At 40.8% G+C, this 26,456-nt stretch overlaps 1 long non-coding RNA gene and 1 pseudogene across 6 annotated transcripts in view; one reads left to right on the forward strand and one right to left on the reverse strand.

Annotated features, from left to right (window-relative positions):
- The window catches only part of LOC309659148, a 122,918-nt gene that overhangs the window by 78,960 nt on the left and 17,502 nt on the right, over positions 1 to 26,456 (forward strand). The window lies entirely within an intron of this gene.
- On the reverse strand, positions 4,435 to 7,549 carry LOC309659315 (ER membrane protein complex subunit 3 pseudogene; annotated as a pseudogene). The gene has a single exon. The product of its transcript is annotated as an ER membrane protein complex subunit 3 pseudogene (transcript).

Raw genomic sequence — 26,456 nt, forward strand, 5'->3', positions numbered from 1 at the left:
TGTGCTCTGTTCTCATATTTAAAACCACGTCCTATATCTTCAGTCACTTCTATCCCAAATAATAAATAACTTATACTGTATCGTGTAATTTATGAAGCATTTTTGCATATGTGAACTAAGTTTATCTATAAAACACTGATAGGTGTTCTCGTTCCTTTTTATGGATAAGGAAATTGAGAAAGATTAGATGAGCTGGCTAGGATAATTTTATTCCTATTGTCTCAGTTTTTTTTTGAAATGGATCATTTGATTACCCACGGTCTCATAAGAAGACATGTAGAGAAAGGAGACTATTATGAGTATTCTATAATTCTTCCTGGTTAAGTGGGTAAAGATACTTAACTCTGGGAGGGATAAGAGAAAGAAATATTGCTGTTTGTCCTTTGCTTATATCTCTTAATAGTATTAGCCACCATCTATTGAGTTCTTACTTTAGTTCTTTTTTTTTTTTTTTTTTTTTAGGAATTCCTTTTTTTAATTTTTATTATTTATTTATTTATTTTTGGCTGTGTTGGGTCTTCGTTTCTGTGCAAGGGCTTTCTCTAGTTGCGGCAAGCGGGGGCCACTCTTCATCGCGGTGCGCGGGCCTCTCACTATCGCGGCCTCTCTTGTTGCGGAGCACAAGCTCCAGATGCGCAGGCTCAGTAGTTGTGGCTCACGGGCCCAGTTGCTCCGTGGCATGTGGGATCTTCCCAGACCAGGGCTCGAACCCGTGTCCCCTGCATTAGCAGGCAGATTCTCAACCACTGCGCCACCAGGGAAGCCCCCTTACTTTAGTTCTTACTCTACTGAGTTCTTACTAGTATAAAGCTTACTCGTAAGCTTTATAAAAAAACGTTTAATGAGCACATTTAATCATCACAGTACCCTAAGTGGTGGGTATATAATACAGACGTGGAAACTGAAGCGTGGAGGTAGTAATTTACCCCAGGGTGTACATCTAGTAAATGGTTAAACAGGGTTCAACCCAGGCCATCTGACCCTAAAACTTGAGCTCTTCTATATTCTCCACTAATTCTTTAGACTCCTAGTACTATATTCTGTATTTTCCTTAGCTATATCCTTTTATGGCCCTTATAGGGAACCATGTTTCCTGTATCTTATATAAAAACTAAATAGTTTGAAAAAAGCTGAGATTGGTTTTAGGCTATGTATTTTTTTTAATTTTGTTTTGTTTTTGATAACATTATACGCTGTGGAGGTTAGAAAGATGAGGTTTTGAAAAGGCAAATATCAGAAGCTTCTACTTACTACTGTTCATTTTGGAATATAGGATGTGGCAACGGGCAGAGACACAGGAGAGATAAGGTTAGGTAGCTATGAGGGACAATCTTGGAAAAGTAGGTTGGGTTCTCATCAATAAAATCTTAGTGAAAGTTTCCATAAAAATGAGTCAGGCTTAAGATAAGGCTAGCCTACTCCCATGGTATCTTACATATTATGAGGCCATTTGCTCCCCTAAGAATGTTAACAACAGGCCCAGACCTTAAAAAACATGACTCCCAAGTGAGGGTTCCAACAATAGGGACAGATTTGCTCAACTTTACCAACTTGCAATATGGCAGAGCTAGGTCTCAAGCCCAAGTCCTTTAAACATATGTTTGAAAGTAGAACATTACTTTCATGCAAATAGGACCTAGGCAAATCACAGGAAGCACATTTACAGGTTCTCACCTCGTTTCCCTGGACCCCAAGCACTCAGGACCTGCAAACTTTCCTCAGGAGTAAGAGGGTTTTACTCTGCCACCACTCCCTGAGCAAGGCAGTGCCCCCGCGACCACACCGCCATCCTTTGCCCCTCAATGCACTTCCCTTTCATCTAGTTCAGCAAGTGGTGCAGGACCCGCTGATGACGCATGCACAGTAAGGAATGAAGGACTGACAGCTAGCATCCCTGGCCAATCAGTGTTTTAATGCAAAGGAAGAGTTCTGGTGTTTGATTAGCAATACCATTCCCCCCAGAAAAGAATTCTGCATGGTGGAATTTCCGCAGTGATATATGGCTTAGAGTGAGAAATGGGGTAGAGAGGAGGGAGAAATTATTTTTAAGAGGAAGTTCATCTTAAGGCTAGAGTCGGCAGAACTGGATTTGAGTGCAAGCTGTACAGTTCCTTAGGCTGTGTGAGCATGTCCAAATTATTTAACTTGTCTGATTCCTAGCTTCTTTATCTGTAAAATGGGGCTAATGATGAAATCCACCTCCGAGGGTTGTGGAAATTACGTAGTAATCTCATGTGTATGAAGCATGAGATTTACATGAGAATGAGAATTGCTCTATAGATACTGACCGTGATTTTTGGCCCTAGAGCTAGGATTGGGGCTGGTTCAAATGCATAACCAAACATAATCAAATATAAACAGATGGATAGAATGCAATGATTAGTTAGCAAATGGTGTCTAATCAAAAATCGGCACATCCAACTCTTCATATCTACGTGCACATGATTTTGTTCATGAGCTTTCCTTGTGTTCTCTCATGTTGCACACCATTCCTTATGGGGGGGATTGTCATGTAATGACAATCATGTAATGATGACAAATAACTGTTCAGTGTTTTTCTGATATGTATATTTCAAAAATTGATTTTAACATGAGGTATCACCAACACTGATTTTTGCCATTTATCAAAATATGGTTTGAGGCAAGCCATTCTAGTCAATAAATGTTCTAAATATTCTCTATACCAGAGATTCTCAGAATTTACTGTGCATTAGAATCACTAGGGAGGTTCTGGTTAAGAATTTTGTTTCATGGGCCCCTCCCCCAGAGATCCGGATATAGAACATTGAAGATGGAGCTTAGGCAGCTGTATTTTTAATAAGCACTCCCAGGTGACCTGATACAAGTGGTAAGAGATGCCCATTTCGAGAAATTCTTTTCTATTACTTTTTTTCAAGTCTGGGGAGAAACAACTGTTTATCTGACCCAAAGTTTTCCGTTTTTTCCCCAGCCTCATTCTCCTTTCAATCTCAGTTCAGGAAATCTGATGGCCCAACCTAGATTTGCATGTGAAAGAACAACCTACCTGCCATGTATCTCCAGAGACCACAGTCCAAACTTTGAAAAACTTAGAGAACCTGCATTTGAATCTCAACCTAGACACTTTTCTCCCTATTCTGAGGCTTAAAGTATCCCTACACATACATAATTCTAAATCTCTCTTTTCTGAGTGAGACATTTTGTAACTGTTATTTTTAAAAATTTGGATCTCATTTTCTTTTGTTTTTTTTTTCTCTTCTCAGAAGACCTCAGTAATTCTTGTTTCTGAGTTAAGATAAAATGGAAGACGGGTCACGTGTGCTAAAATGTGTAATTAGGCGATGCTAATTAAGTACTTTAAAATGATTAGACGAAAGCACCTTATGTGTACTTCCAGCCTCAGCCAAGGGCGTGGCTTCAGGCTAACATCGGGGGTAACTGGGTTGCCTTCCCTGACTCAAAGTGCTTTTTTGCCATGAATCCTCCAGATCTTGCATTTCAGATTTCATTTCTTCCTTCAAGCAAGTACAGGAACAAAGTATCTTCTTCCTATCCCTTAATCAAAAGCCATAATGCCGTAACTCTTCTCTGTGCCTCCCTAGAGTGTTTTAAAGACTCCCGTGGAGGCCTTGGGTTCAGGGATACTATGTGAATTGGACCATGAGTTAAAAGCAGAGGAGATGCTTTTAACTCATAGTTCAATTACTGTGAGACTTGGAACAAGTCACTTTGCCTTTCTGAGCTTTGATCCCAGGAGTTGTTGTGAGACTTGATGAGATAATATTTAAAACACGTGCAAAATATTTAGCACTTGATAGATAATCAATGAGTGCCAGTTATTATTATTACCTACTACTGTATTTGCCAAACCCAGATGATAAGCCAGTACAACTACTATGGTAAAAATCTGGGCTTCCAAACAGCAAGTGAGATCTGAAAACATAATGGGTCTAGTATTTGTTCTTAAAGGCCACATATGATTTAATCCTTGAAGTATTTTTGTCCTGTGGAAAAAAGTGAAAAAGGAAGAAGGAAGGTGGTTTGGAGAGCTGGCAGTGTATTGCTCGGCTGAGCTAGACTGGTAGCAAAAGCCAGCATTCGAGAGGATTCTTGGAGAGGCAGCCTATAATTAACTGTGAGGGCAATGGATCCCCGCAAACATCCTCATATTATAGAGCGCTCGTTGTTTTCGGCATTTCCTTGCTATCATTTTCTCTTTCTTGGGTCATATATGCATACACTGAATTACTTGGAAAAGGTAACCAAAGACCAGAAGCCCTTCTTTTTTTTTTTTTTTTTTTTTGAATCTCAAGAAAACAGGAGTTTACTGTGGTTTAGAAGTCAGAATGACGGTGCATAATAATTAAGTTTAATTGAGAAAACTTTTTCTGAAATTTCTGAATTTTTGCTAAGTTTTATACATTATCACTAGCTTGAGTTCCCCCCCCCCTTACTTTTATTACTAGAGTCACCAGAAGGAAAATCTAAAATATTTCAAAAATAGCTGTTTCTGGCTAAGTCACCCAGCACACACTCCTGTTTCCTGTGGTTTCAAACATAAAGGGGAAGCCGGCTCAAACAAGAACAATCCTTGCTGCACACCCGCCAGCTCGCGCGTCCCCCTTTTTATTCCGAGAGGCTCCAGCTCAAAGAAAAGTTACAGGGTTAAGCGCTACTCCGAGTTCCTGACACAGCCAACCCCTGCTTGGTCTTCAAAAAATAGAGGTCTGCAATTCCTTTTTGAACATGCCTTCAAAGTGGAGGTCTTCAGCCACGAGCTCCTCTATGACATCATCTAGTGCCCACTGGTGGTCCGTCGGCTCCAAAGCTTCCCACTCTGTCTTAAAAGCTTTGTCGGTGTCTGCGGCCATGGCCGTGGCTGCTCCAGTCATCCGTTCCTGCATCATCTGTGATTGGTCAGCAGCATTATCTTGGCCCAAAATCAGAGAGTAAATGCCCCGAAGCCCGAAGACATTGAGGAAATACCAGGATGCAGAACTCACCCAGGAGGCATCTAATGTGAGTAGTTTAATTCCTTGCTGTAGCGTAGGCTTAAAAGGCAGGGTCAGTGGAAACGGGACCTTGGTTGTGACAAAGCCTGAAAACGTCATGTTGGTCCATCCACCCATAAGAACCGTAGGGAGGACATGTGTGACGTTGCCTTTCATCATGTCTGTGAGCATAGTGGGATCAATCACAGGAGAAGGAGGCACATCCTTCCTTTTAGTGTTTTTTGAAAGATCCATCCTCTGGGTTGTTGAAGTAATATGTTTGTGTCAGGAAAGACCGTTTGGGAATGTATTTTCCATTTTCCCTGAGGCCTCTGCTTCGAATTAGGACTTGACGGTCGGAGACTTGTTCCCGGGTGAGCTTCTTGTTGCTCTGCAGCAGGAAGGACACGTAGTGGCGAATCATGCCCACGAAGGAGGTGATGGTAACGACGGGCAGGACCACCCAGAGGCGGATGTTGGAGTCGAGTAGCAGCTCGGGCCCTTCCATCTTCACAGAGAGCCGGCTCCTGGCTGGCTGTAGCCGGGTTGATTTTCACTGGGGGCACGGGGCTCCTCGTGGAGTTCGCCTCCAGGCCTTCTCACGCCCCTCAGCCAGGCGAGCCGGGGCCGCCGGGCAGCCCGCAAGCCCTTATTTTATTGACAAGTCAGGAGCATCTTTACCCAGAGGAAATACCAGGTGACTGAATTTACCCACAGAACTCTTCAGAATCCTTTGTTACTTTGTGTGGATTTGATCTGTATAGATGGCACATTAATAATGTTCTAGGGCCCAGAGAACTAATTATTTACCCACAGATCAAATCTGTCTTTCTCATTTGTATACCTTGCAACTGCAAAGGATGGGAGTTGGCAAACTTGTTAGCACTGTGTGAGTCTGGATACAGAGAACATTTATAGAACAAATTCTTGTCTGTGTTTAGGCATGGATGCTGATGTTAAATACTTTTGTACTAATCTACCGGGGCACTTGATTCAGTAAACATTTACTGAAGTCCTACTTCGTATGCTGCCAAACGCTGAATATAAGCCATTGCGTTTCACTGGGCGCAGGTGTGCATTTCATACAGGAAACACAGCAGTACAAGAAGGAAAGTACATTTCCTTTACTAGGGAGAAGTAGCAGATAGATCAAATTTTGAGACTTTTTTCCCCCCTCTTGCCCTGAATCTTTTCTCCCTGTCATCCAGAAAGTCAGGTAGTTTATTCTGCTTCATCCCTTCCAAGGAGGATTATGACACTTTCCAAAGAAGTCACAGCCAACCTTCCTGGATTTTGTTTCCAAAAGCCTAAGCCAAGATGAACAAATCCAAACACTAAGAGGGGTCTGGCAGACAAAGTGAAGGGAGGAGTGAGCTGGATGGGTCTGTGGTGAGTGGAGGGCATGTGGTTTGGATAAAGAAGGCAACTGCTGCGCTGCCCCAGCTTTTGTTTCGTTTTGTGAGCCCAGAGAAGCCAGACGTCCAAATTTTTAAAGGAAATCCAACTTTTGGTACAAAGAACTACTGGCCCCAGCCTACTTGGGAGAAGAGAACTAGACGAAGAGATAGGTTCCCCGTGACTAAAAAGGGATTTTCCTGGGTTCAGAAAGGAAGATAATTTTGTGCGCTCTATAGAAATAGAGATCTTTACCCACAGCCTCATGGCAGCCTCTGGGTTGATTGAGAGGAGAGAGATGACTTCATGGTGCCCTAGGGAGGTGGGATCCCAGGCACTGAGATTTCCAGGGAAGCCTCCAAAAATTTCAGTCAGCCAATAAAATGAACTTTGGTATAGAATCCCATTTTAAGGGAAGACAAGGAACTATGGATATAAAAAATAAACTTAAAATGCTTAATTCCTTGCATAAGATAGTATTTTATCGAGGCGCCTGTAGCAGAGTGGTTTAACATAACCTGGTTTCAATTACTGAGTTCAGACCATGAATCTCACATTTACTTGCTGTGAGTCTTGAGGAAACATGTAAACTCTCAATGCATCAGTTTCTTCATGTTTAAAATGGGAATGGTACTTAATAATACTAAGCCTACTTCAGTATTATGAGAATTAAAGTAAATAATATGTGTATATCTGGTATGACGAACAAGCAAGACTCGTGAGATACAATTAGAAATCATCCTTATTTTAACTTCCCACTATCCTTTTAAAATTTATTTAGAAGAGAAGTCCTTCTTCTGCTGCTGGTTGAAAACACAGGCTGATGGATGAATTTTCGACTTCATTTTAGATATTAAGACCTTTTTAAGATTTCAAGGTTGCAAACATAACCTTAATTCTGAAAATGGTCTGATCCCACATACCAGTAAAAACTCCAAATTTGATTTAAAGTTCAATATTCTCCTCTCTTTCATCCGAAAGATGGGAAGGGAGGGAAGGAAAGCTCTTCCTTGTTTGCTACTGCTGTAAGATGGCATTGTGCACACTGGCCCTGGCAGTTAAATATGGATGACTCCTTGGCCATTTTATATATCCTTCGGGGCCCCCATGAGAACTTACCAATACAAGCCGTGCCTTCTCTTCCAGTTGCCGCTTTCTCCCTCACTCCCCGTTTTCTTTTCTTTTTTTTTTTAAAAAAACCAATTAATTAATTAATTAATTAATTAATTTTTGGCTGTGTTTGGTCTTCGTTTCTGTGCGAGGGCTTTCTCTAGTTGCGGCGAGCAGGGGCCACTCTTCATCGCAGTCCACGGGCCTCTCACTATCGCGGCCTCTCGTTGCGGAGCAACTGGGCCCGTGAGCCACAACTACTGAGCCTGCGCGTCTGGAGCCTGTGCTCCGCAACAAGAGAGGCCGCGACAGTGAGAGGCTCGCGCACCGCGATGAAGAGTGGCCTCCATACTGTTCTCCATAGTGGCTGTATCAACTTACATTCCCACCAACAGTGCAAGAGGGTTCCCTTTTCTCCACACCCTCTCCAGCATTTACTGTTTGTAGATTTTTTGATGATGGCCATTCTGACCAGTGTGAGATGATACCTCATTGTAGTTTTGATTTGCATTTCTCTAATGATTAATGATGTTGAGCATTCTTTCATGTGTCTGTTGGCCATCTGTATATCTTCTTTGGAGAAATGTCTATTTAGGTCTTCTGCCCATTTTTGGATTGGGTTGTTTGTTTTTTTGTTATTGAGCTGCATGAGCTGCTTGTAAATCATGGAGATTAATCCTTTGTCAGTTGCTTCATTTGCAAATATTTTCTCCCATTCTGAGGGTTGTCTTTTGGTCTTGTTTATGGTTTCCTTTGTTGTGCAAAAGCTTTTAAGTTTCATTAGGTCCCATGCACAGAAACGAAGACCCAACACACCCAAAAATAAATAAATAAATTTATTTTTTTTTAAATGCCATTATTATCACCACAGTTGGAAATACCAGGTTTGAGAGGATTGTATGAAAAGACATATTTATCTAGTTCCAAATTAGGCACCTTATACTATATATACATTTTAAGAATGTTTCTTTAAATGAAAATTTGACAATTTGATGCTTTTCCCATGTACCTATTGTAAGTACCATACATGAGTTTACACAGTATGAATGGGCTAACATAGGACTCATTAACTAAATATATGTGGATTTTTATGAAAGGGGCATTGAAGGCTTCCTGAAAGGAGGCAGCATTTGAATTAAGCCTTGGAATTTGAAGAGGGTTTTACCATGATAGGCTCAGATGGTGGGAAGGGGAAGGAGTGGGAAACCAGAGGCAAAAGAAATGTGTCTGGAGCTAATTCTCATGAGTGACAGTGTGTTACAGCAGAGGTTGATTACAAGTAAAAGTTAAAGCTAGTATTGGCTGAGGATTTCCTGAGTGCTTCATTTGGACTACTTCATTTATTCTTCTCAGGTTTGTGAGGCAGGTACTGTGAGTATCCCTCTGTTATGCATAAGGACATTGAGCCTTAGAGAGGTGAGGGTAGTGGCCTGAGTTCTCCCAGCTGGAGAGGGCAGGAGATGGGATTAGATCTGGCTGTCTGACCCGGGCAGGGCCATGCCTAACTACTGCATTATGCAGGGCCCTTAGTTGTTAGGAGTTATAGGTGGCATTCACAATACACATTGGATCATAAAGAAGGTTCAGGATGGTCTGCATAAGAAAAATTTTAATTTTATACATCAATCTTTGAAAAACTTACAGTTTTTCACTATATAATACTTTAAATAATTTCCTGCCATTCCTTTCTTCTTCTTCCCTTCCTCCCTCCCTTCTTTCTTTTTTTTTATCAAGTTGTTATTAATCCAGGGACTGTGTTAGTCCCAGGATATATAATGGTGAACCAAAATATATGCAGTCTCTGCCCTCATGGGAATTATATTCTCGGGGTGGGAGGGAGATAGCTATTTAAATAATTTCTAAGATTAAAATTGCAAGTGTGACTTTTACCTAAATGAATGGAAATTTGAGCTATTATAGCTTAAAGTGGGAGCTTTGATTTGAAAGGCCAGGGGAGAATTAGTGACTTTGAACCAAGTTCTGAAAGATAAATGAGAGTTAACTAGATGAAGCAGGAAGAGAGGAGTGCCCAGGCAATAGGAGCAGCATATGCAAAAGTCCTGTGGTAGGAAGAAGAATGGGCTGTAAAGGCCTGAGTGGCTAAATCTGAGCACACCAGAGTGGGGCAGTGTACAGAGCAAGGCTGGAAAGGTAGGGGCCTGGTCATGCAGAGTCTTGCTGTACATGTTAGAGCTTGATATTTATCCTAAAGGCAAGGGGTTCTGACTTTTAAAATGAAGCATTTTAAGCAGGGGTGGCCCCATGCTCAGATTTCATTTTGAACATACAGCCCTAGCTGCCCTGCGGGGGGCAGATTGGAAGTGAGAGAAGTGGAAGGAGTTGGAAGAAGTAGATTATTCAGTCAACCAGGTGAGAGAGGCATTGCTTAAACCAGGGGGTGACAGTGATGAAGGGAGATGGGCGGATTCAAGAGACATTTAAGGGGTGAAATCAACAGGACTTTGGGATTGACTCCATGTGAGGGGTGAGAAACAGGGGTGGCATTAAGCAGACTCTATGTTTCTGACTTGGAAACTGGATGGTTTGCAATCATTGAAAAAAGGAAGGCTAGCAATAGTTTTGTTTTGTTTTGTTAAGGATTGGGTTGAGAGTAGCAGGGAAGACCATGAATTTTGAGTTAAAGCACCTTTCAGTTCTCAAAGATTTTTGGTAATGGAGTTTTAGCTTTGACTTACAATTTATCCCACCAGTACCCTACCTCTAATTTCCCCATTCCTGGCTCAGTTCCTATCCTGTGGGAAAACTGGGTCATCATAGACTGACAGTCAAGGGCTGCTGTCCAGTCATTCACTGGACATGCCCTATAGCCCCTCAGATTCAACCTCTCCCTCCTGCAGATCCGAGAGCCAGCCTGGCTGCCCAGAGTAGACCTCAGATAGCTCAGGTGCTCTAGGCTTGTTACCCCAACTCAGACTACAACGTGCGACCCCTCATGATGCTGATTAGGGCTGTCTAGCTGCTCCTACCTCGTTTCACTCTTGCTGGTTTGGCTTTATCATCAAAGGCTCCCCTCTGCCCATGTCTAGCCTGCCACCTCCTCTCCACCTCCTTCCCAGTAGTTCCCAGCATGTCTTATGGAGGGCTCCACATTATATGACTAGTGGAGATTAATAATTCCTTCCTTCCTTCCTCTGGTCCTTCCCTCTGTCCTTCCTCAGAAACAATTCATCATTCTCAAGTGAAGCTGCTAACCTGAAAACTATCCACCAGATGGCACCAAAACATTATATTCCAAGTATTCGGCCCTCAGTACACCTTCAAGAAAGCCCAAAGGTTCCACTACTACGAGATGGGCACAGCGCCAGGTGCCAGTTCAACAGAAATTAAAATTCCCACTCGAACCTCCCAGAATATTTGGTTTTGGATTTTGTCGAGAGAGAGAGAGAGAGAGAGAGCGAGAGAGAGAGAGAGAGAGAGAGAGCGCGAACCTTTCTCAGTAAACGATCTTTATTTTTTATTTTCTGCTCTTTAGGTTCTGGATAAAAGACTATGATGGACATTACAAAATGAGGAACATGAATATTTTCAGGGACACTGTCATTTTCACTTGTGTTTGCTTCACTGTCCTTTTCTTAGTGCTAAAGCTTTGCTTGTTACAGAACAGCATGTCAAGAATAGAAATACAATAGCTCCCTCTTACCAAAGTAATAATTAAGATTAAGTGAAAACAAATGTATGCATCCAGCATCCTAGTTAAACAGAAGAGTAAAATTAACCATTTTCTCTAGTTTTAAAATGTAACTGTAATTTTTTTCCGTTTCAACATTTAGCTATCATTAATATAGCAAAAATAGTATGAGAGACCATTTAAATGATTAAAACAGTTAATGAAATTAACATATCTTCTTGGTATTATCTTCTAACTGTGGGATAGTTTTTTCTTCAATCAACATAATTAACAATTATGTTGTTGATGACAGTTTAAGAGACCTTGAGGGTTGTTTGTTGTTGTTAGTAATATTTCAGTGGCTTAAAAAATACCACACCCCTTATAAATTAACATTTTTTACTGGGTGATCAAATGTCTATCTGGCAAAATTTAGTCAAAACTTCATATGAGGAAATATCTATAAGGATTCGTTCTTTCAAATTTGGAGAGCTGGGTACTGAGTGATTAAAGACTTTGCCAGGGGATGGAAAATGGATAAAGAAACAATAGATGTTAAAATTTACTATTTTGATTCTTCTTTGGAGGTGGAAGAAATGATCTATGAATAAATGCACAGCATGAAGTGAATTTTACAAAAGAAGACATGTTAAGAAATAATTTGATGTTAACTCAGTTTTGTGTATATATTTTTATAATATTTCGTATGTATACTCTTTTGTAAAATTTGGCCAGCAATTGTAACATGCACATACATATACATAGAGTACATAAATATTCCTTGTTTTGCAAAGGTGTGTGTGCATGGGGGATGGTGCCGTGTTCTTCCACTGCACAGAATAGAATGTGTCTTGCTCTAGAGCTTAGACGAATATCTGGCTGCTTCCCTACCCTAGGGAGTCATCTGAACGTCCACAGTTCCCAAAGTGCTTTGGGGTCACTTAGGCTAAAAGATGCTACTTATTGTGAAGCTATCTTGTTTTATTCCCGAAGGAATTTCATCATTTTATATTTGTGAAAACTGTCAATGCATCTTTCTCAAAATGCAATTATCCGAAAGAAGCAAACCAACACAGAGTGGACCCCTTGTCTTCGAAGTCATTTTATTAAGAGTAAATTAGACTGAAACAGTGATAGTCTGAAATGCATTTTCAATAGATTGCTGTCAGCCTTGCTACCTGTCAAACAGAGAGGCCTGAAGTTTCATAGTGACATATGGATTAGCCCGGTCTTCCCTGCAGCGTGAAAACAAAAGACAATTGGTGATGCATGGGGCAAACTCATCTTAAAACAGAGATATCAACAAAGGAATATGACAGCATGAAAAGACAGAGTGCAGCCTGCTGTCCACATTTGCAAAGAGATTCTGTCTGAATCCATAACTTCAATACACTGTGAGACAGAAAAAAGAGAAAATACACATTAAGTGTAATTGTTCATCGGGCACTTTGCTTTAGCAAGTGCTGAATCTCATTCTCGGAAGGGAGAAAGAAGTGGGAACAATGGATAAAATAGCTGCAGTTATAAAGAGTCATTAAGAAGAACCATATGGAATTAGAATTATTTGATTTTTTAAAATCATCCATCATAGGGACTTTAAATGAATGTTCAAAACTCTCATCCATTAATCAATTGAAAAAATAAAGGCTGAAGTCACAAAAGAACCTCAAGAGCAAAAAAAACTCTTTTCCCAGTTAGAGCTTTAAACTAGACTGGCAAGGTCATTTAGTTCAGGGTTTGTGTGGAAAAGAAGTGCATATCAAAGTTAGAGAAAATCATACAGATCTGCTTAGGTCTGGGAAAATACAGTATGGATTTTTTTTTTTAACACCTCATGTGAACAATTACATAGGCCACTTGTATGGCCAGTAACTTACAATTAAATAGAAATGAAAGTTCCTCTCATAGTCATTTTAATCCCTGCATCCTAAGGGACTCAAAAAACAAGTGTAATAACTAACACAATGCAAAAGTCAGTGAAGGAAAATGGTGCATTGAATTATAGAAACTGCTGATTTTGTAAGCTTAGGATTAGATGCTAAAAGACCAAAGTAAGATAGTTTTGGAGTTACGCAGTGGCCACCAGAGACCCACGCAGAGCTCAGAAGGAAAAGTTCAGGAAAGGGCAACTTTGGGGTATCCTGAAGGAGTTTGCCTATGGGACAGGGGTCAGTGATGAATGCTATTTTGTCAAATTATCACCTGTGTGATGGCTTCCTTTGGCGACAGGGCTGGCTCTGCAAATAGGAATAGGCAGCTGCCTACAGAGGGTCACTTAAAATGGGAACTGGAAGCCTCATTGGGGTGCCTTGACACTCCTGTGATTAGTCATGTGTTAAGTGTTCATGGATATTTTACACAAGTGGAGGATGGGGACATATTTTCTAATTAATATATTAGGGAGCTTTAGGATATCCATGTCCTTCCTAGGAAAGTGCAGAGTCCTGAAGGTTTGAAAAATGGAACAAATGAGTTTTGGGTGTTTTCCTTGGCTGAGCCAGAGGACACACATATAAGATACTATTGATACATCAGAAGTCATGAGGTTTTGGAGGGGGCTGAGGTTATCAGAAATCAGTAGGGGAGTAGGAAAGAAATTAAGGGCATCAGCGGAAGCATTTCCAAAATTCATAATTTTGCCTTTAAGCAGAGTTCTTCCCAGAGAATTTAGCTTATTGATATTTGCTTTAGTACTCTATGGCCTTAAACATGCATAGGAAAATTACATAGGAATAAAACAGACATGTTTGTTGTACACTTTACATCATTTTTTAACACTTGTGTTTTCTTGTAATGTCCCTTTGTTTTCTCTCTTCATTATATCTTCTGTCAATAAATGTTTCTTTTTGAGTAGCATCGACATATATACACTACCAAATGTAAAATAGCTAGCTAGTGGGAAGCACCAGCATAGCACAAGGAGATCAGCTCGGTGCTTTGTGACCACCTAGAGAGGTGGGATAGGGAGGAGGGTGGGAGGGAGATGCAAGAGGGAGGAGATATGGGGATATATGTATACGTACAGCTGATTCACTTTGTTATACAGCAGAAACTAACACAGTGTTGTGAAGCAATTATACTCCAATAAAGATCTATTAAATATAAATAAATAAATGTCTCTTTTTCCCACATACCCTTAGGAATCAGCTTTGATTTCTCATTTTTGGAGTCTAAACTCACACCCCTGAAAACACAGTGTGTACTCTTCTGACATAATTGCTGTTGATTTCGTTGCTATTAGATTTGTTCTTGTTGTTGTTGTACCAGTGTGGCTACACTATTATCTGAGCATTGACACACGGTGTCAGATAATTTTCAACTGCATAAAAGGGATCATAGTCGATTATCCAGATGAGGGTTTATTTTTCTCTCATAGAAAATAGACCAGGATCAGCCATCCAGGACTTTTACAGTGGCTCTTGTTGACATCAGAATCTAGATGCTTTCTCTCTTTCTGCTCTTCTATTTTTGGCTTATGACTTTTATCCACACGGTCACCTCATGAATCCCAGATGTTTGATCTCTAGCCTTTCCTGAGCATTACAAGTGGAAGAGGAACAAAGCCACATGGAGAAAGGGTGGTGTCTTTATCAGGAAAGCAAAGCTCTTCCAGATATCTCCAGGCATCTGCTTACATTTTCTTCACCCGAACTGGGCCTGATGACCACCCCTATCTTGAGAATGCTTGGAAATAACAGCTTTTAGCTGGTCATGAAACCACTTCTCTATTTGTATGGAAGAAGGAGAGACTAGCGATATTAGTAGGTGACCAGCAGTCTCTACCTTATACTGACTGTTCTGCAGAGTATACGTAGAGTGGAATAAGAAAATGCATTTCTAAAAAGATCCCATATTTAACTGCTTAGGGTATAAAGAAAAGCTCTTGGAGGGAAATGTAGAGCAATGGATGGATGGTTGAAAATACTAGCCGGGAATGTTGAAGAGGTTGACGTTTGGCCCAAGTGCACCAAGAAAGCTATTTTTTATTTTCAAAGGGTTAGAGGTTGACTTGTGTGGAATAAAGGAAGAGGCGCAGGAAAGAATACTAACATGAAGGAAAAGAAAAAGATAACCATGACTTGTTCCTTCATAATGTTTGAAAACCAAAGATAGGTAGGTGAATTTCACCTGTCTGCACCGCACATGGGGCTGTAATGATGAACAAAGGTGGGCAGAACAGGCCAGTTCTGGCTTCTTGACTCTTTGCTGCTTGGGTGACTCAGTTACTTAGCCTCTATCCCCATGTCTGTGAAATTGAGACATTGACTATTCCTATCCCATTGCTTTGCAAGATTAGATGTTATAATGCCCAACCCATAACAATCCATCAAACCATGTTAAGTATCATCATCATTAATCTTATGACTGCAGGCCTGGAAATTATTTCACTGATTCTGGCTCAATCTTCACACAACTGTTCTGTGTGATCTTGGACAAGTCATTTAACTCTGGGCGCAGATTTTTTATTTCAGTAAAATGAATGTAGTAATATCAACCTCATGCGCTAGTTGTAACAAACAAATAACAGACTTATGTAAAAATCCTTTAAATGGAGAATCTTTATATCCAAGTGTGAGATATTATTAGTGTTACTATATTGCCTATACTTTTTTCCCCTTTCCTATTTGTTACTTTTTTTTCTCTACTCTCTGCTTACTTTCTCAAATGAAATTGGTACAGGGTAGAGTAGCTAATATTTGGGATCTTTCTAAAAATTAGAGTTGACAAATACAGATGGTATTCCATCAATCTGTAGCAGCTAGTGCCCAAATATTTATCTGTGAGAAACTGAGCTGTGGTCTAAAATACTCCTTGTGAGTTTTAGCTCAGATGGAAAAACTGTGTTTTCAAGCTGTGTGTGCCAGAGACCAATGTACTCTTCTGACATGTTACAAGTTCTAACTGCTTCCTTTCAGCTTTGAAAAGTATTAAAATCGTCTACCGTTATGATAAACAATTCCCATTTAAAACAATCTCAGCTTGGAGAGTCTGCAGAGGAAAATAGTGCAGATGATCTGCCTCTGCTGGTGGGAGTGGTCACTGATCTCCACTGCCCCCTGCCTCAGCCCTGGGGCAATTCCACATGCACTCGGCCTTAACAGCACCGCAGTTCCCACAGATGTTGTCAGCTTTAGTCACTTTAAGTGGTCTCTGGTAAGCAGTAAAGAAATGGGTTCAGTAGGATATTCTTAATTTTTAGAGTTCAGGTAGATACTAACACATTCCTTTTATGCCTCCTACATAATTTTCTATTAGTACAATATATTGAATTTCTATTCCAATTTTCCATAATTTTACTTAAGGGACACTTAGTACTTGATAACAGCTTTTTCCAGATTGATGCATCAGAACTTTTGTTTTTCACCATTAATTCTAAAACCTTAAAAATGAGGCTGAGTAATGGCTGGCGTTTTTCTTTTTTATGTGTTAGGAAGAAGAGTTCTTCATATCTGGCTTCAGCTCTCCTTTAGTTTATCCCTCTTTTCTGCCTTTCTTTCTTACCCTACTTATAGACAAGATCAATGTCGTTCAAGATGTCAGCCAGCACTTAGGCAAAGCACATGGGTGCCATTGTCTTATATGATGCCTGTGGTTTGGATCTCATTCTCAAGGACACAGGACTAGGGGACTCAATTGACTGGATGCTGAGGAAGTGGTTCACAATCAAGAGACCCACTAGGGATTTCTTTACAAATAAGAAGGCCAATATACTAATTTATAATAGAAAATATTTCTTATCACAAGAATATTTATGACTAACCATCCCTGGTATTAGCAGGCCCACCCCTAACCGTGTGGGGCTGAGACAAGGGTACTAATCGGGGCCCACATACCATGTAAACATTTAGGAGTAATAAATTAATATATGATTGATCAAAATATGTTCTGTCTTCCTACCTTGACAAATGTACCTTCATTATAATCTAGAAGGCCAGGTTAGGATTAGAATTCTTCACTTTCCTTGTGGGGAGGAGCCAGCTTCATGGCTCCCAGCCTCCATGCCTATGCTCGCCAGCCTCTGACCCATCTCTTTTCATCCCTGGATCTTTCCATGGCCTGCCAAGCATCTCACATGTATGTTGTGAACACCTCAACTGACACAAGCACAAGTTAATCCGTTCCACCAGCAAACAGCCGCCCACTGGCCATTCCTCTGCCTGCCTTTGGGAGGTGAGACCCAGGGAAGAGACAGTACAGACTAGTGAGGCAAACTTGGAGCCATTTAGGTAGGAACTCTAGGGTCCTGGGCAATCAGAACATGATGCTAGAGCCAGCCCAGATGCCCAGAGTAGACGTAAGTTGTCTCAGGTGCTCTATGCTGGTGACCTTGACTCAGACCACAGTGTAGGGGCCCTCCTAACACTGATTAATGCCATTCAGCTGTTCTGTCCTTGCTTCATCTCTTGCTAGTTTGGCTTCATCACCACTCACTTCTCCTCCACCCCCACCATCTTGACTACTGCTCTCCTCCATCTCCTTACCAGTAATTCCCACCATCACACACTCTCTCTGCCCCTCCACTCTGCCTAGAAAGCTTTATATGGACTCTCAGATCCTTGTTTCCAGAAAGGACAAACATCAATTACCTTTAATCAAATAAATTTTAGGTCTGCAATCTGGAAATTCCCCTGAGTCACCTTGCCTGGATTTGGGGTGGGTCTCTTAACTCCTTAGTTATCTGTCCTTAGGAATTTCCTGGGTTTACATACCTATTACTGATCTCATCTATTGGATGAGCTTCCTTAACCGTTATGAAAAATCATTAAGAAGTATTTCACTGGTTATCAGGATGATCTTAATATAAATTTCACCCCCAATATTCTGTTTTAAAAAATTTTAATTAAAGTATAGTTGATTTACAATGTTGTGTTAGTTTCTGGTGTACAGCAAGGTGATACAGTTATACATGTATATATATATATATTCTTTTTAATATTCTTTTCCATTATGATTTATTACAGGATATTGAATATAGTTCCCTGTGCTATACAGTAGGACCTTGCTGTTTACCTATTTTATATATAGTAGCTTGTATCTGCTAATCCCAAACTCTTAATTTATCCCCACCCCATATTCTTTTTTTATTTTTTTTGATTATTTCTTATTTATTTATTTATTTATTTATTTATTTATGACTGTGTTGAGTCTTCGTTTCTGTGCGAGGGCTTTCTCTAGTTGCGGCAAGTGGGGGCCACTCTTCATCATGGTGCGCGGGCCTCTCATTATCGCGGCCTCTCTTGTTGCGGAGCACAGGCTCCAGACGCGCAGGCTCAGTAGTTGTGGCTCACGGGCCTAGTTGCTCCGCAGCATGTGGGATCTTCCGAGACCAGGGCTCGAACCCGTGTCCCCTGCATTGACAGGCAGATTCTCAACCACTGCGCCACCAGGGAAGCCCCCCATATTCTTAAGTAAAGACTTAGTATAAATTCCTCCTCACTATTATTAAATAACCACTTCAAGTTCCTCACAAGAATCAGTGGTTCTCAAACCCTAGGAAGTATCAGAGTCATCTGGAGGGCTTGTGAACCCCAGATTACTGGCTGGGGAATATGTGTGTAAGTGTGAGAATTTCCATTTGTAACAGGTTTCCAGGTGATACTGATGCTGCTGGTACAGGGGCTGCACTTGGAGAACCGCTGCTCTTCGTGTGCACTGTTCAGTCTCCTCTCATTCACTCTTCAGTACAGCACAATCTATCTTCCAGCCTCGCCATCTACTGACATTGCTCTGACAAGAGGCACCAGTGCTCTCCTGTGGCTAACTCCAATGCTTAATGGCTAAGTCTAAAGGACACTTTTCATGTCCAATAGATTCTTAGGAAACTTCTGATGTGTTTGATGTGATTTACCCCTACTTCCATATTCCTTCTTTTGAGTTTTATTTCATACAACTTTCTGGTCCTTCTATTGGTCTGGATGCTTTTCTTGCTTCACTCTCCACCTGGAGGGCCTCTACCCACTCCTCTTTCTAGACTGGGGCCCAGTGGCACTTCCTCAAAGAAGTGGTTCCTTTTCTTGTCCCAGAAACATGGATGACCCTTTCTTTTTCTTTCCCATTCTACTCTACTCATGCTTATATCATTCTCTCTGTAATGCCTATAATGGCATATATTTACTAGTCTCCTTACTCAGGAGAGTAAGGATTTTGACCAGATTTTCTTTTGTTCTTCCAAGTAGTGCTAAACAGTAGGTGTAAAGACTTCCTATGGTTCCTTATAACCCTGCTGGGTACCAGTGCCCACTCTCATTCTCTGGGATGTAGCAAAGGTATGTTTATGTGAAGCACACAGGAAGGGTAAAAGCTAAGTCTCTGGATTGGGACAGATGTCAACTGCTGTGTTTCCCCTTGACAAAGTGCTGGTTGCCCATGAAGCGAAATCCTCTACAGATGCAGTTACCAGTGGCAGGAACTGCTAGCATTATCTTGAGAGTGTGGAATGTTTTGCAGGCCTGGTAGTCTGAGGATGAAAATTCAGCTCCCATTCATCTCCCGGATGCCTGAACAATGCCATAGTTGCCCTTTGCTGAAAATATATTTCAGTTTGCATGGCTTTAGTGAATTTGGCCCTCTCTTCCCTTTCTCATTAAACTCTCTGCCCTCATCCTTTCCCCTTTCATCTCTCCTCCCTGAAAGAAAAGGAGAATCTTTATCTTTGAAGCAAATATTTTATCCATTATAGGAGTTCACTATGTCCTTTTAGGGTTAAATCTTTGGAAGCAAAGTCAGAAAGAAGGAAGACTTTTTTTCTTCTTTGCTTTTTTCACCCAATTATGTCACTCTTCTGGGTAATATGCGCAGCACAGACTTGGTGCTTCTCTGTAGGATAACGTGAGGGTGAGAAGTACTCTGTCTGCAAAAAGAAAATATGCTGGTTATTATGCCAAAACATAGCCTATAATTCAATTCATTGTGCTGCCAGAAAACTTGACTATAACCTCTCTGCGGCCAGGAACTCAATGCTATTCATCTTTGTAGCTACCTTGCCTATTACACCTGTCATGCCTGTCATGTTTACTAGGGAATCAGGAGGTATTATCATTTCACACAAAATGATAGCCTATTGCCACCATCTTTAGAAGAATTTCAAAGAATACACAGTTAACCCCTAATATTAATGCACCCTTGGAGCTTTAGGTCAGTAGGTCTGAAAAGAGCCTCTTGAATAATCATCCTTTCCCTCCTCCAAAGCCCTGTTTCTCCATATAATCTGGGGTCAGTAACAGCAGTAAGAAAGCCAGCAGCAGTCACATATGTGCAAGTCAAGCTTCTCTCCATCTGCTTCCTCCTTAGGGAAAATCTAATGCTAAAATGACTTTCTAAGGGGAGGAAGCACAGCTGTTTTCACCACCATCTATGGCGTCACGGGATAAAAAAACCCGCTTCCTTTCCCCTTAAGCTCTGGTTTCTTTTGGACACGTTTTGGATGGCAGCGATAATTCATTTTGCTGCTGGGATGCTGGTTCCAACAGCACCTCCTTTGCTGCTCTGGCCTCCACCCCATTTATCTCTGGCCCTGGGAGCCAGGGAGACACGGCAATTTCTATCTCAGGCATCTGTGTTTTTGATCAGCTCATGTGTTAGGCCAATCTAAGTGTGAGGAGGAACTGAAACTATTTCACACTTGTCTGAAGTAGTGCCTTCATTTGGGTGAGGGGCAGAGAAGTGTGTGTTGATGCCGAGATGCCCGAGTCAGAGGGCAGAGATTCTGTCAGGGACACCGTCGCTGTCTTTGAGAGTCCTGGTGGAATCCAAGGAATGTAGAATGTGAGTTACAGAGGAAAACTTTGGACAAATCTGGCAAAGTCTTCATATTTCTTGCTCTAAGAATGAAACTATGTCTAGATAGAATCACTTTTTATTTTTCCAGCCCCAGAAATAAGATTATAGCCTGGCCAAGTGACCTCAGGTTTTTTACTGTAGTTTACTCACCTACGTGGAGGTCCTGATTTTCCAGAGGAGCTCTAAACTTTAAAAATTAAAATCGTATATTAATAACTCTTAGATTCTTTTATTTCTTTCATGTAATATCATTCTTCTCAAGAAGGAACACTTAATTCTAGTTAGTTTGAAGGGCCTGGCATTAGCATGATTTCAGTGCTCCCCATATGATTGTTGTACAGCCAGGGCTGAGAACCACTGACTGAGAAGCCATAAGAGCATCTCACTCTAAAGTGGAATTCGATGAGTCAAAGATTTACTAATAACTTACTGATATACTCTATCGAGTGGTTTCTTACTCCAGACTATAGCAGTATATAGTTGGCATCTTTAAATTTCATAATTTGTTTTCAGTACAGAAATATATTGGAATTGGAATACAGGGCTAAGTGACTGTTTCCTTTGTGACTTAACAATGATGCTATGAGAGCTTACATTTTATGGTCCCTTACATTTTATCAACAGCATTTATACAACCTCATTTTACTTTGGAAACAATTCCACTTGGTCAGTATTTTGGCATTTGTAATGATATGAGGGAAATATTTCTAGAATGCTTCATGAGGAATATTACCAGAAAAGTAGCTTTTCTCTCTGCACACGGTCCACCCTGTGGTCTCAGCAAAGGTCAAAGTCAGGGATGTGAAATAGAAAAACACTTGACAAACCCAAAGATGGGTAAAGCCGGCCCCGTTCACCCCATGTAGGAAAGGGAAGGAGGAAAGGCTACAAAATGAGGGGAGGTGATTGGTCAGACATGGTTGCAATGCCTTTCTTTCTCTGGGTTGAAAACCCCGGAGGGCATCTGGGACAGTGGCAGCCATTTTGAGAGGAAATCTGAAAGCAGAGCTGTACTCTGGTCTCCCATTGAAACATAGGAATAGAGTAAAAGTGGAAGCAGGACATAATTGTGTAAAGTTCCATGAGACGTGGAAAGGCTACAGATGTTCTCTTGGCCCCTACAAGAAAGCAGAAGGTTGAGAGCCATTGGCTTACTCTGATGCTATGAAGTGGAGAACATAGACAGGACTCAGAGAGCTCTGAATCAGTGAGAACCAAGGTTGGGTCAAGTCCTTAGGGGAGGGCAACTCCACAGCTATTTTAGTTCTCCCCTGAACTCATGGAAACTGCTCCAGACTCCTGGGTTATCTAACTGCTTCTTCCTTGTCAAAGTTACCTAACTATGTCTCTTCTGAATGCACACTGGTCTAGAGTAAGTGGCAGCTGAATGGTTAATGTGGATGATTCACACTGAGAGGGGTGGACTTGAAAGGCCATGTGGTCAGACAAACCTCATCCAGTTCCAGCACTTTCTAGTTTGTTCTCCTTAAACAAGTCATTTAACACCTCTCAGCTGAGAATTCTTCTCTCAGCATCAGGCACTTACATTTAGCTCTTAGAGCAATATAAAAATTAACTACATAACTCTACTCATTAATTTTGGTCTCTTTGGGTCATTGCAGAACTGGGCCTGGTCTATAGTGAGTGCTTATAGTGGTCTATAAGCAATTGTTGAATGAATTGAATGAATGTCTCAGCTAGGAGGCTTTTAGCTACAAGTGGCAGACAACCCAACTCAGATGCTCTTCAAAATGAATAAAATATTAATATATAGGATAACATAATTGAGAAAGTCCAGAAACTTGGCAATGATTAATTATGGTTGAATTGATAGCCCTGTTTTTTTTTTTTCTTTTGTAATTCTCTAACTTTGACTTCCTGCCCATGCTGACTTCTTCATAGCTGTACTGATGGCTGCAAGAGTCCTAGACAAAGAAAATTCAGAGAAAAAGAGAACATTTTTGGTGATTCTGTCTTTGGAGTGAGGAAATGTCTTTCCCAGAACTCCCATCAAGGTTCTCTTCTTGTCTCATTTGACCAAATTGTAACACATGCTCATTTTTGAGTCAAACTCTCAATTAATGCAGTGTGCTGACTGCTCAAGGCCTGGGTTCCTGTGCCCATCACTTCAGGGACAAAGGGATTATCCTTAGAATAATCAGTCTCTGAAGCTAGCAGAAGGGCCAGCTCTGCCTGAAGCACCTGGGTCATATGTGGAAGGGGTGGGTACTTGAACCGAAATTAAGGTACTTTTTGGAAGGAGAAAATGGATGCTGGTGAGACAATCAACCACTAATATTTACCACAATATGTAAGCACCAGCCACCGTATTTGACATGTAGTGGGCTCTCAATTAACGCTGCCTTCGTTTCTCTTATAAGCAGGACTTGTATAAGAACTCAAAGAAAGTGAACAAGTGTTTTGGGGGTGGACAGTAAGTAGATTAGTGGGATTGGAGAAGGGTGGAGAGTATATCAGTCAGAATCCCAGGAGCAAACACATAATGCACTCAGATGAGGCAACTGAGGAGAATTTTTATAAAAGGGCTATTTACAAAAACAAAGGGAACCAACCAGGGCTAGAGAGGCACTGCAGTGTTGGCAATGAGGGACGTGTTACTACCCCTAGGCCTGAAGGGGCAATGGGGGGAAACTGTTAATAAACCTGGACAGAGTAGCTCTCAGTTGGTCTCAGTAGTAGGGGTCGGAGTGGGGGAAGGGAGGGGATTTTGCCTCTTGGGGTACATTTGGCAATGTCTGGAAACATTTTAGATAGTCAGGACTTAGGAGATGCTATTGATGTCTAGTGGGTAACGACCAGGGATGCTGTTACACAGATCCATACAATAAAGTATTGTCCTGCCCAGAATGTCAACAGTGTCAAGGTTGAGAAACCCTATACCAGAGAAAGCACTGCGAAAACAGAGGGATGCTCAAAGTCTGGCCTTTGCATATAACTCCGAGCAGCCAGAGACAGGGAGAGAGCTCGAGCAAGAGGTACCCTCCCTGCCTCCCGCTGGCCCGTATCCCCGTGGCTCCCGCTGAGCAGCAGGTTCATTGTTGTAGTTCAGCGATTGTTTAACTGGTTTCGGTGGCCTTCGAAAGCCTATCCACGGGATGGAGACCAAACCTATTATAGAAAGGTTCATCAGATGACTATTATTACCTTCTTTAGTTTTGCATAGGGGTTAATAAGAAAATAGTCATTTGAGACTGTCCTATGTAAAGAAATGAAAGACTTAGTTTTCACTGATTTTTGCCACTCTGGCCTCTGACCAGCATGTTTGAGAATTAGACATATATACACTATTGATACACTGTATGTACCCATATATACACTATTTATACTATATGTATAACGTAGATAACTAATGAGAACCTACTGTATAGCACAGGGAACTCTACTCAGTGCTCTGTGGTGACCTAAATGGGAAGGAAATCCAAAAGAGAAGGGATATATGTATACGTATAGCTGATTCACTCTGCTGTGCAGTAGAAAGTAACACAACATTGTAAAGCAACTATACTCCAATAAAAATTTTTAAAAAGAAAGAGAATTAGATATGGGTTGTTTTTTTTTTTTTTTTTTTGCCTTATTATAGAATTTTTTCCCCTTACTGATGTAAGTAAGTATGGAGCAAACTTTTGTGTAGTTTATTATCTGAGCTTGTTATTTATCAATAATTAATTAGAAAAAGTATAAATGGAAAATATGGATGTTCACTCCTTTCTTACTTCATGCACTTTTGAAGGTGTTCACCCTGTTGTCTGAGACATTCCACTTCAGGGTGTTTCAGTTGGAGGATAACTTGAAAGAAGACACTCTGAAACTTAAACAAATTAAAGTAATTTAAGACCTTGCGCCCCTTGGCTAAGTAGTAGTAAAGCCATGCCAGGTAGAATGATCACCAGGACTACAGCCATGTGAAAACATTCAAGGCTCTTTTCAGTGAGATTCAAGATAAAAGCAAACTTATGAGTGAAGTAAGAAGCCTAATTTTGTGCTACTGATAATTAGCTTCTTGTTTGCTTCTTTCTAGAATTTTTACTCTTAGATTTATTTATTTACAGCTAAATGAACGAAGTCATCTAACATATTGTAAACAAATATGGGCATATTTATCAAATTGTATCTGTGGAATGTCTTGGAGATTTGTCATTATTTTATCTTAAAATTCAAACCCAAACAACTGCTTGGTTCATGCAGTTCTAATAAGTTGGTGGCGATGAACAGAAGACACAGTCTGGGAAACCCTTATAACTCACTTAGGATGTGCCCCCCCCCCCCATACCTACAGTGATGGAAATGACACGTGCAGCCCACGGAGGTAAAAAAATAAATGCGCTGACAGATGCATCCTGGACCTAGAGAAACCTGTGTAGAAATACAAATCTGGAAGATTTGTAGCAAAATTTTTTTGGTTACTCCACCTGAATTTCTGTGTGAAGCTATAGTAGTTCTGAGGTTTTTTTTTTTTTTTTAATTTTTTTTTAAGCAAGCTGAATAGCAAGGTATTAACTATAGACCACAAAAACTTCAAGGGAAGTATGCAGAGAAATTCATTTAGCCTGCTGCTTCTTCCTCAGCTGAAAGAGCATGGTCTCTGTTTTGTTTTTGATAAGCCAATGAATTGAAATTAAGATCTGGATATCAAAAAGAAGTTAGAATTTCAGGAGATGAACCCAAACCACTAAAACCCTGAAACATAAAAAGATGTTCTTTTTAAATTTCATTATTGCATCTCCTTTTCCAGCCTCCCCGCTGTCCAACAAAATCCTTCAGAAAGTAGTTACATGTAAAAATCAAACATAGTGAGCCACAGTTTTTTTCCTAAAGAGAATATACTCAGAATATTTTCAAAGCTTCTTTAAGAACCGAGGCAGATAGTGACAACCTTGAAAAACTTGAAGTGAGAGTCCGGGGAGGGGTTTAGCGCAAAACCTCCTGCAGAAAGCTCACACGAGCCACCAGAGAGGTCTGGTGAGAGAACATTACCTTGTGGACATAGATGCCCAAACTTTACCTTCACTTCCCCAACATTTGCAATGAAACCATTCCTTTGAACAACCAGGAAATAAACTCAATTTTAGCTTCAGTGTTTTCCAATGAAGCAACGTACCAATTATACCCGAAGACACTCCCTCACTCCCCTGTCACTCCAGGCCAGCACCTCTTGTCACACTCTACATAACACTCCAATGCCTTCTATATGTGCCTATGTCAATGTACAAATCATCCATAATACACACTTTTTTTTTGTTTGAGTGGAGACATTACTCTGTATTCCAAGTTGTCTAAGGCTATTCCGTATGATGAATGTGCTGATAACTTTCCGCTATTATTCATCTATTTGGCCAATCACCTCTCAGCATGTCTTCTAGCTCCGATGGCACACACAATCACAGCTTATCTCTTGATCATACATTGTAGCTCAACACAATTTTATCTCTGAAACTACATACTGTAGCAGATGTATCTTCCATTATGCCTCTGCCCTTTTTACTCATCTTCCTGGACTGGGAATCCTAAAAGTGGCAATCTTGGAAAGCAAGGTAATGAATCACAGGTCCTAC

The sequence above is a fragment of the Balaenoptera physalus genome, assembly GCF_965194825.1.
Source record: "Balaenoptera physalus genome assembly, chromosome: 4".
Classification (NCBI taxonomy): Eukaryota; Metazoa; Chordata; class Mammalia; order Artiodactyla; family Balaenopteridae; genus Balaenoptera; species Balaenoptera physalus.